We start from the raw sequence: 19,692 nt of genomic DNA on the forward strand, positions 1-19,692 counted from the left end.
ACCGCGCCTGGCTCTCTCTCCCAGGCCGGGGCGTGTCGCGGCGGGATCGCAGCTGACTGCAAGGGACGCCTCCCGGGTTTACGCCATTCTCCCGCCTCAGCCTCCGGAGTAGCTGGGACTACAGGCGCCCGCCACCTCGCCTGGCTAGTTTTTTGTATTTTTAGTAGAGACGGGGTTTCACCGTGTTAGCCAGGATGGTCTCGATCTCCTGACCTCGTGATCCGCCCGTCTCAGCCTCCCAAAGTGCTGGGATTACAGGCTTGAGCCACCGCGCCCGGCTAACATACTGTTTTATATCAGAACAAACCTCTCAGGCAAAATATTCATTGCAGATGTAAATGCAACCCAAATATCTGCTGTATGGAAAACCAGGAGACCAGGAGGGTGCTCAAAAAAAGAGAAAGGCAAGATGGCCTTTCAGAAACATTAAATTATGTAATATACCAGACATAAATAAGGAGTTAGCTGTATACCCAGCATTTAAGTTTAATGAAGTCTGAATTCATCTGAACCATCAATTGGCTCAAGTATAAATACCTGGAATGATTACTATAATCTGATCTAAACAATTAATCTTAGAAAGTATAACTCAGCTTGGGTGGAAGTATTGACATGTCAAGGTTAATTTCTTAAAATTATACAAGTAATACATGAATTCACTATAAAATAAAAGTCAAATCATACAGATGTACACAGAGTAAAAACCTGGACATTCCTCCTCGTGTCTCATCCTCTCCAATCCCACTCTTCCAACCACAGGCAAGTGATGTTTTAGACCCTTCTTGGTCTAAATGTACATATCTTTACATTGCTTCTATCTCTTTCACACGGCACTATCAGAGTATCTATAAACTATTAGATGTCTTTGTCCTGTCACATTTAACCAAAAACTTGACAAGTTTCTTACTAAAATGGAATCCTTGCTTTTCAAGGGAAAATCTATTATTTATAACTTCTAGAATCAATTCTAACCATTATTCTCTATCTCTGTAAATCTTATCTTTAAGGTAATAAGCAAATAAGCATGAATATTAGAGGAATAAACATTACTAGGACAGTAAGAACAGCACGGAAGCAACTGTGTACAGTTCTGGCCTTCTAAACACAGGCATCTGCAGACTTCTATTAGCTCAGGCCTTAACTGAGCTCAACAGATGCCCTCAGGTTAATTATCATTTGAAAATATAATCACTTCATACTCTGCCTTGGGAATCAGCATCACAACTCTTCCTTCTCACTGCTAAGGTTCTGCAAAGCTATTCCTAGACAGAGCTGAGGGTTTGGAAAGGAAGAATCAGGATACTTTGGAGGTCCTAGAAATTCAGAGATGGCTCTTCAAAGACCAGACTCCTAAGGTTTAATGTTAAAACACCACCATAACTATGTTTATATAGTTTAAATGCTAACATGACTCTATTACTAGCAAAGCCAATTCTGTGGAATAAAAGGCAATCAAGATTTTGCAGCGATTGCTTGTATATATAGCCAATAGGAAAAAAATTAATTCAAAAAATGTAATTAATCAGATGACTCAGTTTGAAAGAATTATTATATTGGTTCTGGGGAAGGAGAATAAACATTTTTATTATTTATTGAGTGCTTAATATTCTAAGCATCTTACATAAGGTAACCAACTTAATTTCACAACACATGTAAAAGAAAGTACTATGTCATCCCCATTTTAAAGAAGAGGAAACTAAAGAACGGAGAGCTGGTCAGCTTCATCTTCACAGGATCTGGGCTCTCCCTCCTAGTAGCAAAATGCAGCAGTTTCGGCCTTCACACCTTTACATCTCTTTCCAGAGAAAAAGTCTTCTCTGGATTCACATTCTCATTAGCATGACTTTGTTACATGCTCTTCTCGGGTGGACAGGGAGGCTGGGATATGACTAGAACAAGCCAATCAGAGCCTGCACCTAAGGGCATGTGGTGGCGTCAATACCACCTAAGCTTCCCAGCTGAGAAGGGAGGGAAGTCAATCCTCCCTACCCCGAGGTGATAGAAGGGAAGTAATGGATACTGGGGAGGTGACCACCAAATATCTGCTCTAGAACTCATTAGCCAGAAACAAAGGAACTGAAAGTTTCTCTAACCGTATAATTATAATTATATTCCAACTTGAAATTATTAATTCCTATTGACATTATTTGTTCTGAAACAGTATGTCTTACATGCAGTAGCTTTTTAAAGAAAACCCACATTTATAGTCAATCCTCTTTGTCCCCAAATCAAACTACAACAGGTTATTATACATGCTAGGCACTGTCAGCAATATAGATGGTCATTTTGTCGGGAATTTTATCATGCAGATGTAAGACTATCACATTCTTTTGATTGGAGGAAAACAGATTTCCAATGAGAAAATTCTTTCTATGTAGTCATCTTTTATATATGTGTTACTTCACCCTTGAAGTATGGATTGGTGCTTTGCTTACATGCAAGCAAAACACGAGTGAAATGAAGAACTCTATGAGTCCTTACAACATACTCAGAATTATTCCTCTGCTTTTCTTCTAAATAGATAATTAGCTACCCAGTTTAAAATATGTTCTCAAATGAAGATGCCACACTGTTGCTTGGGAACATGCTTTAAAGTTTAATGAACTTCACTGGCAGTATGATGTTCATATTAGAACTAACATGGAACGCAATTTAAGCCATGAAGATTTGTTAAAGTAGAGTGCCTGCTATGGGAACATCTTGGTGCTCATGCCCATGTCTTGATAGAAGATATCCTCTACATTAGCCTTCACAAATGAGTAGACCACAGTTGGTTCTATACCTGCTAATCAACATCTATGTATGTATATGTATTTAAATAGCTGCACTAGGAGAAATGGCTTGCCAAGAAAGGTGTAAACTCGATCTTCTACCTTACCTCTCCAAAATACATGTTCTCATTTCGTTTTCCTAGTCCTTCCATGGTTTCCATGGCTTTACTCTGAGCCTTCTGCTAGTTTTCCACAGCTATGATAAATTGATGTCTCAAAATTGAAATCCATAAATAGAACCAACAAGTGGACTCTAGAAAAATATTGCTTTATCGTGGGAAGCAGATTCCCAACCAGAAGATTTCACGTTAAGCTGTGTTTGAATGGAAAAGAAAAATAAATATAAAACTGAAAGAGTCAACATAACAGATATCAGCTCACAATCAGGGAGAAACACTTCATATCATTGTTACTAGGGATGACTAATCCAATAAATGTCTTAGCTAACACCAGCTGCCCATAATCTAAATATACCAGCAACCATTCCCAGGCCTACAATGTGCATATATGCTGTTGAGACGTATCATTCTATCAAAGCCTAAGGAGCCTCAAAGCTCATTCAGGTCTGAACCTGAACAAGCTGCAAAACATTTCAAACCTCTCCAAGGTGATTTAAAGCTCTAGAGAAGGCAACTTAGAGGGGTGACTGAGATTCTCTCATTCAATGCAAGAATCCTTCTGCAACAGTACATATCCACTGATCCAGCAACAGGGAGCTGGGCAAGGCTGCTCCAACAATGCTTGTCAAGTTTCAAACATTGGAAAACCACTCCTTATACTAAGTCAAAACTCCCCCTCTGCCATTCCTACCAAAATATGTCTAACCTTTCTTGCAATGACAAGACTTCAACTACAGGAAGACAACTATCATGTTGCCTAGTCACGTCATCTACTGTCTTCTCCATAGGACAGCCTACAGCCTGAATATATTTTGCATCTTTCTCCTTGTCACTTTTGTTAAGTGATACAAAAATTTAGAATTTCCAAAAAACATACCTGCTTCCTTTTCCTACTATTTCTTTTTGTAACAGGTGTTTATTTCATTTTGCAGTCTCTCAGAATTCAATAAGTGAACAAGTATACCCCATAATAAACACTCATCCTGAAGATTTTTTTTGTCTTAAGTTACCATTTATACTGCTTTGTGTCTGTTTAAACTATGCTCAACTGATTGCCTCTACCTTTGAGTCTCCCTATATCCAATCTCCTCCATTCAATCATTCTTGCCCTGTGGATTAAGGTCAGGTAGCAAATGCCTCTCTATTCTACATCATCTAATTGATCCTGCTGGTGTGACATTTCAATCTCGGCTTCATCTGGAGAAGCAGCCTCACGTGAGATGGTAAAATGCTATAGAGGAAAAAAAAGCAGAAACAGGAAAAGCTTATTAACCTTCAAAACATGATAGCACATTCTGTGCTTCTCTTAACACCTGATCATTTTCTAAGCCCTACAACTTTTAATTTATTACGCCCTAGGTGACTAAGTGATGCTTTTACAAACAGAATCTGAGATGCTGTTTTTAAGTAATTTTGTGGCAGTTTCACAGACTGGGAGAGATTGGAGTACTGATCAACTATGAAACACAAGATCTGAGTTCCAAACACCGTGCTGCTCTGTCAGAACTTTTCTATGTTGTTATGTAGATAGCTGATGCTAAAATGCAATGCCAAAAAGTGGAATCCTAACCTCGTCTGAAAAGCCCGAGTTATAATCCCAGGTCAGACCAAAGTGTCCAACATAGATCTAGCTTCTGCTGTATATAGCACCTTTGCCTCTCTTAACTCAGTTATACTTCAAAACATCCTGCCAATACCAGGAAAATGGACTCCATTTCACCGATGAGGTCACTGAGGCTTGGAGACGTGTGATGTGATGAAGCTCACCTAAGTGCCAGATAGACTTAAGGTAAGAAATAAATCAACAATTGATTCAGTATACTATATGCTTCAGCATTTGCCACAGTGCCCCATTTGTGAGGTCTAACATTACAAAAGTTAACTTTTTTGTTTTCAGAGTCTGGCTCGGTCACATAGGCTAGAATGCTATGGCACAAACACAGCTCCTTGGAGCCTGAACCTCCCAGGCTCAAGCAATCCTCCCACCTCAGTGCCACCTCCACACCCCCACCCCCAGTAGCTTGGGAATACAGGCACATACAACCATGCCTGTCTTTTTTTCTTTTTTTTTTTTTTCTGGATAGAGATGGGATCTCCCTATGTTGTCCAGGCTGGTCTCCAACTCCTGGGCTCAATTGATCCTCCTGCCTTGGCCTCCCAAAGTGCTTGGATTACAGGTGTGAGCCACCATGCCTGGCCACAAAGTTAACTTCTGCTTCTACTTGCCTTAGATTTTGACAAGTGATATAAGCAAAAGAAACAGTCAGAGGGGAAGAAAGTTCCTAAGATGGCTGCAAACATGTGTCCTAAAGGACACAGCACCAGGGCACTGCCCAGCAATCAACCTTCCTCGTGGCCTCAGTGAACTGTGATAGGGAGAGGCCATTATATGCTGCTGATGACACATGAACACCACAGGGTTCACTTAGCATCTGCTGGTGGCCACACCTCCTTCTGCTTCTTGCTGCAGAACCCTGACTCCGGATACTGTTTTAAGTGTGTGTACAGGACCCTCGAAATACTGGATCTCAGAATAATAACCAATTTTCCACTTTATCTGGGTTGAGATATAAAAACCTATTTTAAAATGTTTGATGGGAAAAGGGAGAAAATTTTCTTTCTCGTTTTTTGAAAGCATGAGGAAGTCTCCCACTGAAATTTTTTTTAGAAAAAAAGAAAGGGAAAAAATTGCATGGAGGTAGGGGGACAGTTTTCCTTCTGAAATTTTCCAGATATTTCTGAACCTTCATACCACTTACTCTGGGGTTAATCACATGAATATTATGAGCCTTTTTTAGGTAACTAAGCACAGAACAATTTTCCAATCTCTGCTGTGCCATTTTCTTTATAATTGTGGGCTAGTGACATTAATTCCTTCATCTGTAAAATGTTGATAATATTAGCCTACTCCAGGGAGATTCGGTAAGAATAATCAAAGAAAAGCCTTTAAGCCCAGCTTTAGCAAGCACCCCCATAGATGGAGGCTTCTAAGGAACTTGGGAGGAGTGAGAGGGAGCCGAAGGAGTAGGACCATAGCAGGAAACGCAGAGAGAGAAGCCCTGCCCACCTTATCCAAGGTAAAACATCCTAGCTTGTCTCTCACACAAGCTCTCTCCCATGATTAAGTCCTCTTTCTGGTCCAGCAGTTTCTCCACCAGACCTCACCCAGGTCCCAGAGAGCTATTATCCCGACATTAAAGTTCCTTGATTAAGATTTTGTTTGAAAAGTCCTCATTTCTATTTATGCACTGCTGCTTTCAAGACTACACAACAGGGCCAGGTGCAATGGCTCACACCTGTAATCCCAGCACTTTAGGAGGCTGAGGTGGGTGGATCACCTGAGGTCAGGAGTTCGAGACCAGCCTGACCAACATGGTGAAACCCCCATCTGTACTAAAAAATACAAAAATTAGTCGGGCATGGTGGCAGGTGCCTATAATCCCAGCTACTTGGAAGGTTGAGGCGGGAGAATCAGTTGAACCCAGGAGGCAGAGGTTGCAGTGAGCTGAGATCACACCACTGCACTCCAGTCTGGGCAAAAAAGCAAAACTCCAACTCAAAAAAAAAAAAAAAAAAGCCAGGCACGGTGGCTCATGCCCTTAATCCCAGCACTTTGGGAGGCTGAGGTGGGTGGATCACCTGAGGTCAGGAGTTTGAGACCAGCCTAACCAACATGGTGAAACCCTGTCTCTACTAAAAATACAAAAATTAGCCAGGCATGGTGGCACATGCCTGTAATTCCAGCTACTTGGAAGGCCGAGGCAGGAGAATCACTTGAACCCATGAGGTGGAGGTTGCAGTGAGCAGAGATTACGCCACTGTATTCCAGGCTGGGTAACAAAAGTGAAACTCCTTCTCAAAAAAAAAAAAAAAAAAAAAAAACAACAACAACAACAAAAAACTACACAACATATGTTAATGCTATGGCTAAAGATTCAGTCATTAAGAAAATTACAGTAATGTGGAGTCTGTTGACTTTTCACCTTGGAGACCAAACACATTACTATTCACTTCCTGCTTTAGTTTTTAAATGATTGGCAAGCTCATAAAGTCCCATATCACTAAGGCAACAGCTGAGAGTAGACCATCCTGTAATTCTTACATACACAGTCAGCCTTGGAGGTGGTAAAGTAATATTCACCATTGGACAACTAAGGAAAACAGAGACTGACCTCAGCTGAACACTATCGTGGCAGAATTGTAAAAAAAAATAAAATAAAATAAAGCCACAACTTTATTGGATTTAAGAGGAAATTACACAAAGTAAACTTCTTTTTGCTTATCCACTTAAATAATAGTTAACTCTACTAGTAGCTTTGAAATGTCCATTCTCTTATATTAAAAGCAAACGTAGTTCACAGAGAATGTGTATCAGTAATAACAGATCAAGCCACTAATAAAAAAATATCAGAATTCAAAACATAGAAGTGTAAGAGGGTTTTTTAATCATAAATGTCAGTGTTTTATAAATTACTAGGACGTACTTTAACAGTACTCACTTTTTGAAGAAAAAAAAAGGCAGGCCTCTTGAGTGTATTTGTATATTGACTTAAAATGTGATAATCCCACTTTTTAATTAAATAAACACCAAATTCTATGGAATTTGGGTTTTTTGCTGGTTTTTTGTTTGTTTGTTTTTGAGACAGAGTTCCACTCTTTTGCCCCAGCTGGCGTGCAGTGGCATGATCCTGGCTTACTGCAGCCTCAACCTCCTCAGGCTCAGGTGATCCTCTCACGTCAACCTCCTGAGCAGCTAGGACTATAGGTGCAGGCCACCACACCTGACTAATTTGTGTATTTTTTTTTGTAGAGACGAGGTTTTGCTATGTTGTCCAGGCTGGTCTTGAATTTCTGGGCTCAAGTGATCCTCCTGCCTGGGCCTCCCAAAGTACTGGAATTACAGGCATGAGCCACCACACCCAGACTATTTCTATTGAATTTGATGAAAATGCTTATCCACAAATATAACTAAGTAACAACTTACTCCTTCTCTAAACAAAATTAAGACAAAAGATGTACTCATCAAGCATAAAACCTGACAGTTTTTAGTTTAGATTACAAATTCATTCCCCTTTTCCTTTCCAACTTCCTATTTTGTATCATAAGCCAGACCCTCTACATTTGAGATCCCTTCCCTGAATATGTCCAAAGACCAGCGATCCTGCTGTAATTTCTTTTTCCAAATTTATTTTGAATTGATAGATAAAGTTGTATGTATTTATGATATACAACATGATGAAATGTATATATACACTGAGGAGTGGTTAAACCCAGCTGATTAACATGTACATTGCCTCATAGTTATGATTTTTGTGGTAAGAGCTGTAATTTCAACCCCCTCTCACTTTCTCTGTCTATGCATTTTCATCCACCTTTTCAATCATTGTGAAATTAATGATCTGTTTATATCCAAGTCACTAGTGAAGCACTCCATAAATCAACAGATGTGCTTTTGATTCAGAGCATTACCCTCATTCCTTCCAAGCTAGATCCTAAAAAGGAAATCATTCCAGTTAGAGAAAATTATCTCCAGAAAATAATCTTCAAATAAGTGTTTCATGCCCTTCAAAAGCCATATCAAATCTAAGACTTTGATAATGAGGTATTCAGCACTATCATGGCAAGATACTATTTTTAAAAGGGGCGGTGGCTCACGCCTGTAATCCCAGGACTTTGGGAGGCCAAGGCAGGCAGACCACGAGGTCAGGAGATTGAGACCATCCTGGTCAACATGGTGACACCCTGTCTCTACTAAAAATATAAAAATTAGCCGGGCATGGTGGTGCCTGTGGTCCTAGCTACTCAGGAGGCTGAGGCAGGAGAATCGCTTGAACCCAGGAGGCGGAGGTTGCACTGAGCCGAGATCATGCCACTGAACTGCATCCTGGGTGACAGAGCCAGACTGTCTCAAAAAAAAAAAAAGTGGCATAGATATGTGTATACACACAAATGTATTGGTGCAAAAGTAACTGGAGTTTTGCCATTACTTTTAATGGCAAAAATCACAATTACTTTTGCACCAATCTAATATATATAAATCAAATAAAAATACATAAGTATTTATTCTTATAATAGTTGTGTGTATTTCTGTTTAATAGTTTGACAACTCAGCATCCACTTCTCCTTCCTATAGGACACAACTGTCTTTTGGAGAATGATATTTTTTAATTAAATAGTCTTGCTGCAACAACAGATCCAGGTGCCTGCCTCCCAGGAGATTCCCTTCTTCTTAAATTACCTGTATTAGTCCATTCTCATGCTTCTAATAAAGACATACCCGAGACTGGGTAATTCATAAAGGAAAGAGGCTTAATTGACTCACAGTTCAGCATGGCTGAGGAAGACCTCAGGAAACATAATCATGATGGAAGGGGAAGCAAACATGTCCATCTTCGTATGGTGGCAGGAAGGAGAATGAGTGCCCAGTGAAGTAGGAAGCCTGTTATAAAACTATCAGATCTTGTAAGAACTAACTCACTATCATGAAAACAGGATAGAGGAAACCACCCCCATGATTCAATTATCTCCATCTGGTTCTTCCCATGAGACCTGGAGATTATTGGCACTACAATTGAAGATGAGATTTGGGTGGGGACACAGCTAAACCATACCATTACCCAAAGTCAGTTTCTGTTGCCTACAACCCATGGACTCTGACTGTTACTGCTACTTGTGAAATAAACCCTGAATAAGAACACATCAGTATTTGCACTCTGGGCAATTAGTATATATGGGAAGATGCATTCTCTTAATCAGTGAGTAAACAGGATCCAGGGAAGTTGAATTTTCAGGCAGAAAGTTTGCCAGGAGCGCTCTCTAGGGAAATAACAACAGCTGAGAAGACATCATTTTAAGACATTTCACAAGCTTTTGTGAGTGACAAAGGGGCCACAGAAAAGGAAGTTTCACAAGTCCAGATGAAAGCTGGTGAAGACCCAGAGCACAGCAGAGGTAGTAGAGATAGAGAGGCAATTATAAATTTTTTAAAAGAAAAAGAAGAAAAGTTCAGGATTTTATTATGGGGAGAATGGCAGCAAACGTATATGTATACACACATATGCACACATATACATTTTTATATACACATACATACATATATAATACACACACACACACACACACAATCTCCAGACTTGGTGTGTTCTGAAATTTGTTGCCCAGGCTGGAGTGCAGCGGCACAATCCTGGCTCACTACACCCTTGACCTCCCCAGGCTCAGGTGATCCTCCTGCCTCAGTCTCCCAAAGTGCTAGGATTACAAGTGTGAGCCACCACACCCAACCTATTGCTATTGAATTTAATCAAAATGTTTATCCATAAATATAGCTAAATAACAACTTACTCCTTCTCTAAACAAAATTATGACAAAAGATGTACTCATCAAACATAAAATCTAACCGTTTTTGGTTTAGATTCACAAGTCTTAAAAATGACCTAGGCTGGATGATTATAAATTCATTCCCCTTTTCCTTTCCAACTTGTTGTTTTGTGTCATAAGCCAGACCCCTCTACACTTGAGATCCCTGCACTTAATATATACTTATAAAATCTCCAGACCCACTGGTATATTTTGGAATTTGTTACTACTGTCAATGGAATAGCAATTGAAATTGGCAACAGGGTTATTCAGCAAGAATTCCAATAGCAGAGGAGTGAATCATCTCTCCATGTTGAGGAATTTTGTATTTTATGCAGCAAGTTTAAAGAATATTTTATCTACTCTTCAATATATACATAGTGTATTATGTTCAAATTGCTAACAATATTTTATTGCTCATTTTTTGTGATCTTTTTTAATAGCTTCTAACTATCCTGATTTCCACATATCACCCAACAATGAAGGAATTTCTTTGCTTAGTTGATGCAGGAGCATTAACTTAATGTTGCAGAATTTAAGGTCTCCTCTTTTATAGACTTATAATGTCCTTTCTCTCCCTGTGCAGTAAGTCTGATTTAATTATCTCCCAGAAATCAGTAAAGGTACTATTTTTGTCTTTGCTTGCCTTTAATCCTTATTTGATTAAAGTACCACGTGCTTAATTGGACTGGGTTTTCCTCAACCTCCGCAATTCTAAATATCAAAGGCAGCTGTGGGACTGCTGGAATGGTGTTAACAGGCTCCTTGGATTCAACTAACTGTTCTGGGATAGTCAGTAAATCAGCAGAACCCACAAAATGCTAGTTCCTCTTCCCCTTCATGCTGCCCTGTGCCGCCACGCCCTCCACATCGCTTTCATAGTTCTTACCAGCAAGGGAAGAGGAGATATTTATAGGAATGTGGAGGGTGTATGAAACCTATTATTCCCCTTTCTAACAGGCTGAAATCTTTTTCAATCTTGCAGGTTTTTGAAAGACTTCAGGTGCTGTTTGATTGAAACCCTGCAGTATTGACAAGAAAGGACTCACTGAAAACTTCAGCATTTGAAAATGAAAAAGAAAAACATAGGTCCCTATTATATATTTGGTTTTTTTTTTTTTTTTTAGATGGAGTTTTGCTCTTGGTATCCAGGCTGGAGTGCAATGGTGCAATCTCAGCTCACTGCAACTTCCACCTCCTGGTTTCAAGCAATTCTCCTGCCTCAGCCTCCAGAGTAGCTGGGATTACAGGCACCCACCATCACGCCCGGCTAACTTTTATATTTTCAGTAGAGAAGCGGTTTCACCATGTTGCCAGGCTGGTCTTGAACTCCTGACCTCAGTTGATCGGCCCATCTCGGTCTCCCAAAGTACTGGGATTACAGGCGTGAGCCACCGCGCCCTGCGCCAAGACACATTTTTAAGAAAGTATTAGGTATCACTATGTGCTTTTACAAACTAGTGAGTTTTTGAGATACCAGGAGAAAGAGGGAGGGAGGAGAGAGACAGAGGCAGAGACAAACAGAGACAAAGAGAGCAATTCTCTCGGCTCCAAATCGAACAACATTATACCAAAGTAACTTCCCCACCAGTAGACATTCCCAGGGTTTCCATGATACCCACACAAGGCAAAACTGAAACATAGGCTATGATGATGGAGAAGAAGCCCAATTGCACATCACCGTCTTCCTAGAACTGTCACAACAAAGTGCCACAAACTGGGTAGCTTAAAACAACAGAAATTTTTTCTCTCACAGCTCCGAAGTCTACACATCCAAAATCAAGGCATTGGTAGTGTTGGTTCCTTCTGGAGGCTCTGAGGGAGCATTCGTCCCGGGCCTCCCTTCTAGCTTCTGTTCGTTGCTGGCAAACCTTGCCGTTTTTAGCTTGCAGTGACATCACTCCAATCTCTGCTTCCATCATGTGTCTCTGTATTCCTGTATCCAAATTTGCCTCTTTTTAGAAGGACACCAGTCATTAAATTAGGGCCAACCATAATCCAGGGTGACCTCTTAATTTGATTACATCTACAGAAGCCCAATTTTTAAACAAGGTTATATTCACAGGTATTGGGTTAAGACTTCAACCTGCCTTTCTGGGAGACACAATTCAAGCCACAGAACCCTCTATAATACAAAATAGCCTCATGCTACCACCTAGATATTCAGTGTTTATCTTTGTATATTCAGCCCTTTGTAGAAGTTCCTCATACTCTAGTACTTTTATAAACACTTCCTCAAGTCCTTATTCCCTAAGAGTTATTCAGATAAATTAGCAGGTGTAGAGAGGTACTCACATTGGTTCTCAGTCAGTGATGACCACACCCAGCCATGGGACTTGCTGGATGTGCTGCCATATTTTTATTTAAATTTTACAGAGTAGAGTACAATTTGCTATGAATAAGAGGTGAGGAAAATAATTTATCTGAATCCAAATAAAGACTGTCTGTTCACCAGAACACACAAAAATTTTGCCTTGTGAGTATATAAAAAGATGAGTTCAAAGCAATCAGTAGTTCTACTCAAAATGGACACCAATGGGGCAAACTAATGAGAAGTGTGGAAACAGAGAAGATTTTAATGGACATTGTCAAGCACCTCTATACTGTGATGGGAAATGCACAGTAATTGTGACTTACTTGTCTATGCTATTCTGAGACTTTCAATCTCTTCCAGTGTGCTGTCAAATCTGTTAATACCTAGAACATTAAAATGTTAAAAAACTTCTTGTTTGAGCTACACTTTTTTGTTTTGTTTTGTTTTGTTTTGTTTTGTTTTGTTTTGAGACAGGATATGTCTCTGTTGCCTAGGATGGAGTACAGTGGTGCAATCTTGGCTCACTGCAACCTCCACCTCCTGGGTTCAAACCATCCTCCCACCTCAGCTTCCCAAGTAGCTGGGACTAGAGGCACTCACCACCATCCCAGCTAATTTTTGTATTTTTGGTAGAGACAGGGTTTCACCATGTTGCCCAGGCTGGTCTCAAGCAGTCCTCCTGCATTGGCCTCCCAAAGAGATGGGATTACAGGCATGAACCACCGTGCCTGGCTACACTAAGTGTAGACCAAATGCCCCAATTCCAGCACCACTCCTGCTAAATAAAATCTCCAACATTTACCAGTTGCTTAACTCAGTACATGTCTAAAGATGAGAATTTCAGACCTATAAAGAAAATTATTTTGAGTAGCAGAGAACTGTTTTTAATCTACCCAGTGATTTGTTCCATGTGTATGGGAAAATGAATCCCATTCAGGACTGGGACGAAATCAACCAGCTTCACCAAGAAGATGGATCTCAAGAACTATGTAGCTGTCTATAGGTTTTTGAGAACAATGAAAATATTTTTGCCCAGGATATAACCCCCAACAGTTGCCACAGAGCCAGAAATTCTGTCAATGGGGACCTGTTCTGAACATGTGTGAGAGCTGCCTGATATAATGCTAATACTAACTGCTACTCCCACACAACAGCTAAGATTTTATAAAAAATTCACTTACTCAGGTATTTTTCCAACCAAGAACACTAGAAATAAACTCAGGAGAGATATCTGTCTGGGAAGACACATATTGAAGGAAAAGGCAAAGGTGCCCAAATCATATCACCTCCTTTGCAGTTGTGCCTGGGGCCTGGCCCTGTGACTCTTCTCCTTGAACTTCCATACAAAATATCTGTAGATGACATTTTGCATAATTTGGAGGATGCTGGGGGAAGCCATGAGGTAAGGGATCTGCCCAAATATTTTCCCAGAGAAAAAAGTCATGTTCAGTGAAGGGAAATGAGGGAAAGAACAGAGATTTGGGGAAAAAACAAAAAGCAATGTGTTCTCTTGCTCCAATAACCAATTTCATTCCTCTGTACCCTGTTAGAACCCTGCTGCCTGGTGAGCCCACTGCCTCTGATCCTGAAGGCCAAGTGAACATCAGGTCAAAAAATAAAATCCCAGGACACAATGGCCTTCCACTTCTCTCCGCAGCCCATGGCAAAGTTCTTTAATAAGATAATTCCCCATGCCCTGCTGGAAGCTGGGTCAGACGCAGAAATATCATGAACTAAATGTCAATTAAGAGCCTCATTCATTTATAGTTGAGAGGAGGATTCTAGAAATGTAAATGGGGCTGAATTTTTATTTTCTGCCCTAAACTTCACATCTCTCCTACAGAAACCTGCTTCCTACTTTTCTCCAAAAAGTATACCAGTCAGAACTTCCAGGCCTCTCCACTGATGCTATAAGCAAAATAACATGTTCCTTTTGGCAGGATGCCCTGGTACTGCCAATTTAATTATGCTTTTCAGTATGTTTCAGCCTCCTTTTAAGTGGCAAAGACTGGTAGCCTTCTCTCTTCTTTCCTGGACACACAGCTAGACCTCAATTTTCAGCTCTCTCATGGTGAGGCATGGCCATGAGACTGAATTCCAACAGATGGATTGTGAGGAGTGTGCACCACTCTCAGGTCTGGCCCATGAAACTTCCATGCATAGTAATTCTTGCTTTTTTCCTGTCTGCCAGCCTGATGCAACATACATAACCACTTTGGAAGCCACAAGGCAAAGATGGCAGAGCCACAAGACAGAAAGAGCCTAGGTCCCTAAATTGTCACTAGGAAGCTCTAATCTAAAACACAAACAAACAACAAAAAACCAAAAACACTCTTTAGGATGTTCCACAAGCAATAAATAAAATTCTATTATGTTTAAGCCATTATACATTCTTTATTCAAATTTTGTGTTATAGCAGTGATATGGTTTGGATGCGTGTCCCCACCAAATCTCATGTTGAAATATAATCCCCTGTGTTGGAGCTGGAGCCTGGTGGGAGGTTTTGGGTCATGGGGCAAATCCCTCATGGCTTGGTGCTATCCTCAGGACAGTGAGTGGGTTCTCACAAGATCTTGTTATTTAAAAGTATGACACCTTCCCCCCACTCTCTCTTGCTCCTGCTTTTACCATGTGAGATGCTGCTTCCATTTCACTTTCTGCCATGACTGTAAGCTTCCTGAGGCCTCCCCAGAAGGTGAGCAGACACCAGCGCCACGCTCCTGTACAGTCTGCAGAACTGTGAGCCAATTAAACATCCTTTCAATATAAATTACCTAGTTGCAAGTGTTTTTAATAGCAATGCAAGAAGAGCCTAATATGATATTCATATTCATATACTTATTTATATGAATATACATATACATATTTATATGAATATACATATTCATCTATACGTATTCATCTACATCAATCCATGTAAGTATCCAGGACCCTCATGTGTTTCTCCCATGGCCAGTCCAGTCTCTCCGGTTATGAGTTCAACATGGAAATACATACTGAGAGCAGAAGTCCATTTTGTGATCCTGGCAACATTGTTAGTTGCAGGATTAGGATTACATGACTTTCAGTCCATTCATCTCTACAACAGGAACATAGCTGTCTCTAGTGAATCTACCTTGACTGATATGCACCTTCATTCTGAGGTGCCCACCATAGAGACTGGGCTTCCTACACTGTTTTTCACTACAGCATTGCATTGGGCAGTTGTGCTTCTGAAAACACTGCAGATGATGTAAAAGAGCCTGTACATAACAGATGTGAAGTGATATACATATATGGAGAGATACTATTATTGTTGTTTTATTGTTACAGCAGGCACCTTTGTCATTGGCAGTCTTGTGCTTTTTATTCTTTCCCTTAGTCTGGTGGGAGATCCTGTGTCACATTCTTCCCTGCTTAAGGCATGATCATAAAGTCAAATATTATTGTTAAGACAAATATTTTTATATTACATATTACATAAAGACACATACACTTATTATTAAATTGATTGTTTCTTGGAAACACACCCAAAAATGATTCATTTCTTAGAAAATAGGGTAATAAAGCATTTCATCTGAGACAAGACTGTAGCATACGTTAAGTGTGGTCAGTGGGTAAGAAGTCACATTTCACTTTCTAAGATTGTTTCAACAATGAGTAGACTCATAAGTAGCCTTTGAAATGAAAAACAGGAATTGGGAGGAGAAGGCAGACCAAAAGCCTAGATAAGAAAAATAGGTCGAAATTAAGCATTGACATAGCTGAAGGAAATGTAGTTCAATACTCCATATATAAATAATTGCCCTGATTAGATCTAAAGGAGTTTAAAAGAAGGTGTGGTTAAGTTAGAAGTGTCACCAGGAGGGCTTCCAGGCTTATTCTCCCTCAGACAAGGCTAAGTCCTTCCTTCTGTAGGCTCTGGTATTTGATATGGTCAGCATCCATGAGTGGATTCATCTCTTGGGAAAAGTCAACAGAGATTGAGGAGTAAACAAGAAAGCCAACATATTCATCTACATCAATCTATGCAAGTATCCAAGATCCTCATGTGTTTCTATAGCCAGCCCAGTCTCTCTGGTTATGAGTACAATGTGGAAATACATATGAGAAAAGAAGTCCACTTTGTAAGCCTGGCAATATTTTTAGTTGCAAGATTGGGATTACATGATGTTCAGTCTATTCGTTTCTACAACAGGAACATACCTGTCTCTAGGGGTCAATGCATCAAGCTATTGAAGATGTGGGTCTTTCCCCCTCCTGGGAGAGAGCTTGAATGGACAAGGCCAACTTTGACCTTTCTGTCTCTTGTTTTCCTTCATCCTACACTTATCTGTCCTTTACTTCTGCACCCATTCCTGAATGTACCATTTTTCTCATTCTTAATAATATTAATAGGTTTAAACAATGTTCTTGAGTTGCCTGTTAATTGCATGTGAAATACCTTATTTCTCTTTTTTTTTTTTTTTTTTTTTTTTTTTTTGAGACGGAGTCTTGCTCTGTCGCCCGGGCTGGAGTGCAGTGGCTGGATCTCAGCTCACTGCAAGCTCCACCTCCCAGGTTTACGCCATTCTCCTGCCTCAGCCTCCTGAGTAGCTGAAAATACCTTATTTCTAAGATGAATCATCCTGATATGGTTTGGCTCTGTGTCCCCACCCAAATCTCATGTTGAATTGTATTCCCAGTGTTAGAGGAGGAACCTGGTGGGAGGTGATTGTATCATATTCCCCCTTGCTATTCTTGTGACAGTGAGTGAGTTCTCACAAGATCTAATGCTTTAAAAGTGTGTGGCACTTCCCCCTTCACTCTCTCTCTCTCCTATTGCCATGCGAAGATGTGCTTGCTTCCTCTTCACCTTCTGCCATGATTGTAAGTTTCCTGAGTCCTCCCCAGTCATGCCTCCTGTACAGCCTATGGAACCGTGAGTCAATTAAACCTCTTTTCTTTGTAAATTACCCAGTCTCAGGTAGTTCTTTATAGTAGTGTGAGAATGGACTAATACACTTCCTGATATCTGATCTCAAGGGCCAGGTGATATTTTTATTCAAGTCACCTTTGCCTATAAAAGTTAGTGTTATTTTTCCCCCAGAGAAGAATATATTTGGTCTGTTTTTGATGCAAATATCATTCATTTGATGGTCTCATCCTCAAATCTTTAGACATTCTAGTTTTAATTAAGAAAAAAAATTATTATTAAGTTGACTTCCTAAGCACAAATTTCTTGCCAAAGGAAAAGTCTGGAATGGCAGATCTGTAACTAAAATAACAATTAGTACTTGAGACACAATGAGATTGTTGAAAGAACAATAGACTTGACTTCAGAACACTAAGACTCTTGACTCTGTTCAGCCACTAAAGCACTGGGAAACTTTTTGTTTTTTTTTTTTTTTTTTTTTTTTTTTGCACATTTTCATCCTCTGTTTATTATATGAAAAGTAAAGAACTAGTGGAAATCATTTTTGTGAATTCCTTTTAGCCTCTATGTTTTCATGATTCTAAAACTTTCTACGGATATGCTGGTATAGATGCGGGGACATGCCATAGTACTAAAATTCCATTGTAAGAACTCCTTACTGTTTTTCACGAAATGATCTTTGAGTTCTCTAGATTTTTGATTGATGATGATGTTGAACCTTTCCAGGGAAAAGGCTTGGAATTAAGAAAGGCAAAGGGGAAAGAGAAGACCTACAGTGACTTGAGCCATACCAAGTTCTAAGGCTTGTGCATATTACCAATCTCATCAATCCTTAAACCACCCTGTAAGTAGACCTAGCATAATCTGGCATTTTACAGATGACAACGTAGAGGTCCAGAGAAATTAAAGTGATTTGTTCAATTATGGGATGAATGATTTTGTCCCCCCACCCGCCCCAAGAATTTATGTGTTGAATTCCTAAGCCATGGTATTTCAAGGTAGAACGTTTGGAAGATAATTAAATTTAGAAGAGGTAATGGGGGGAGGTTGGCCCTTGTGTAAGATTAATGCCCTTATATAAAGAGACTAGAGCACTTTCATGCTTTCTCACTCCTTCTCTCTTCTCAATCTCTCTCTCTCTCTCTCTCTCTCTCTCTGTCTCCCTCTCTCAGCCCCCTCTCCCCTTATCTCCCTCTTCCTCTCTGCTATATGAAGACACAGGAAGATATCAGCCATCTGCAGTCCAGGAAAAGAGCCCTAACCAGAAACCAAATCAGCTAACACCTTGATCTTGGACTTCCCAGACTCTAGAACTGTGAGAAATACATGTCTGCTGTTTAAACCTCCCGGACTATGGCATTCCATTATAGCAGCTTGAACTAAGACACCCAATACCCTACAGTTAGTACACAGTCTGAACCTTATGTTAAAATTCTGAACCTTATGTTAAAATTAGAGACCCAGCTAAATTATACCAAAATGTCTGACGAAATTGTCCCCCATGCAGCCTACAATGTGCCAACAGCACCAGTTCTTGAGTGCTACTACTCTGAGGGCAGGATTATAAATTAATTTGTGTCAGTGCCACAAATGCATAGCAAATGACACAGATGGTCTGGTTTGAAGCAAAGGCACTCTAGAGGCCACCTTGATCAAAAGGATTTCACTATCCCAGGAGCTGGCAATGCTGAGCACCTGCTAAGCCAGCCTTTAAAAATCAATTTGTCTGGGATAAGCATTGCTTTATTCCTGTGGCTTTCTTCAAACTGTAAATTCTACTGCATTGGGAGTTGGAAGTTCATTGCTTCAACCTGGTCACAGATGCAACTGGTGAGGTAAGAGTGCACCAGATACCTGGGGAGGAGAGAATGATTGAGAAGAGAGAATTGACATGAGAGAGAAGAAGATACAGACAGATGAATGCAACAACCTACTTCTCTCCTTGCTAGGACCAATCCTAGAGAATTCTGCTCTCGGCTTAAGCTGAGGAACTAAAGCCATTATTTATAACTTACAACCTCCCAAGTCAGGCAGCACTACTCACATGGGAAGGTTATCAGAAGAAGCAGGGAGTGTGTCATGGTGGGGACATTACTGTAGCAGATGGTGACCATGTGAGCTGTGGCAGCAGCCAAGGGCTTGTTCAGAGTGGATTCCGTTCTGCTTTCATGGCATCTGTTTCCAATCTAGGGCTGAGCCTCCAGATCTGCTGACACTGCTCCTCCCAAATCCAAGTCA

General features: G+C 40.3%; 1 long non-coding RNA gene across 1 annotated transcript in view; it reads left to right on the top strand.

The window, feature by feature from the left end:
* LOC108516650 (uncharacterized) overlaps window positions 1-11,352 on the top strand; it is a 47,479-nt gene extending 36,127 nt beyond the window's left edge. Inside the window, exons 2-3 of the long non-coding RNA XR_001881892.1 lie at window positions 4,591-4,679; window positions 11,232-11,352. This is a non-coding gene — a long non-coding RNA (uncharacterized LOC108516650). The remainder of the gene's footprint in view (window positions 1-4,590; window positions 4,680-11,231) is intronic.
* The last annotated feature ends 8,340 nt before the right edge of the window (window positions 11,353-19,692 follow it).

The sequence above is a fragment of the Rhinopithecus bieti genome, unplaced genomic scaffold (assembly GCF_001698545.2).
Source record: "Rhinopithecus bieti isolate Rb0 unplaced genomic scaffold, ASM169854v2 scaffold_36004, whole genome shotgun sequence".
NCBI lineage: Eukaryota > Metazoa > Chordata > Mammalia > Primates > Cercopithecidae > Rhinopithecus > Rhinopithecus bieti.